The 1,018-nt window shown below is 39.0% G+C and overlaps 1 long non-coding RNA gene across 1 annotated transcript; it reads right to left on the bottom strand.

Moving 5' to 3' along the window:
- Window positions 1-31: 31 nt before the first annotated feature.
- Window positions 32-890, bottom strand: LOC107573618 (uncharacterized). Its single transcript, XR_001607540.1, has 3 exons — window positions 707-890; window positions 220-353; window positions 32-139 (listed from the first exon to the last, which is right to left on the bottom strand). It is a non-coding gene; the product is annotated as an uncharacterized lncRNA (long non-coding RNA).
- Window positions 891-1,018: the final 128 nt, after the last annotated feature.

The following is a 1,018-nucleotide window of genomic DNA, read 5'->3' as shown; positions in this document are numbered from 1 at the left end:
GGTCCTTCCTCCATGTCTTTGTTAAAGTCATTACAAGGAGATCTTTTGCCATTATTTGTGGGTCAGTGAATAAGGGGAGTGTTTTCCCTCGTTGTGGTTTTAAGTAACCACTCTGCGGAGACATTATACCGACATTAACCTGCAAGGGAAAAAAGTATAACTTTAGAGTAAGCACAATTCACAAAGCATCGCTGAATCCATTTGAATATTACAATATACCTGTACTTTCTTCTGTTCATGTTTGCTTCCTCCTTTCTTGCCCAAAGAAAAGTTTGTTCTTTCCTTACATTTCTGTTTTCGGTATTCCAAAAACTGGTTTAAAGTGGGCGCAGGTGTTGAGCCCACGCCTGTCCCTATGAAATAAACTTTGTCAACTGTGCCATCGTTGTTTAGCAAAAGAAAAACGCCACATTAGAGTTTTCACGTCTTAAAATAGAGAGAACCTGATAACGGCAGTCAGAAGACAGAACTACAGTACGCCAAATGTACAGTCACTATAGACGCCTTATTAGAAACACCATAGCATTAGCGTTAACTATTTTTCTATAAGATAATATAATACAAAGTATAGTGTTAGGAACGTAAATACATAAAAAAATTGAAAATATAGAGAAATTACGGAGGATATACGATGCTGATGACCGCTGACACGGTAACAGCGTTAAGACACGTTTTAGCCAAGTTATGGCTATCTAGCCTAAGTTACCTGTAATGTTCGTTGACACGGGCGTTTTCTGTCGTGTCTCTTTTAATACCTCGAGATTTTTTCTGCATGAACCGCAGAACTTTGGAAGCACGTCATTCTGTATTCCACAGAAAGGGCAATACATATTTATCCTTTTACTGCACTAATTTCACAACATCCGTACTTTCTACCACTAACCTGCCGTCCTTCCTGCACACCTTGATTGACAGATGTCTCGTCCAATCAGCGGTAAGCAATCCATTCTGAAACTATCCCTACCTTTTCCGGTTTGACTGAATTGTCCTAGTGTTTTCTGTCTTGTTGTTTTGTTTT

Source organism: Sinocyclocheilus grahami, unplaced genomic scaffold (genome assembly GCF_001515645.1).
Source record: "Sinocyclocheilus grahami isolate Dianchi unplaced genomic scaffold, SAMN03320097.WGS_v1.1 scaffold1984.1, whole genome shotgun sequence".
Taxonomy (NCBI): domain Eukaryota; kingdom Metazoa; phylum Chordata; class Actinopteri; order Cypriniformes; family Cyprinidae; genus Sinocyclocheilus; species Sinocyclocheilus grahami.
This window is presented reverse-complemented; position numbering and strand designations above follow the sequence as displayed.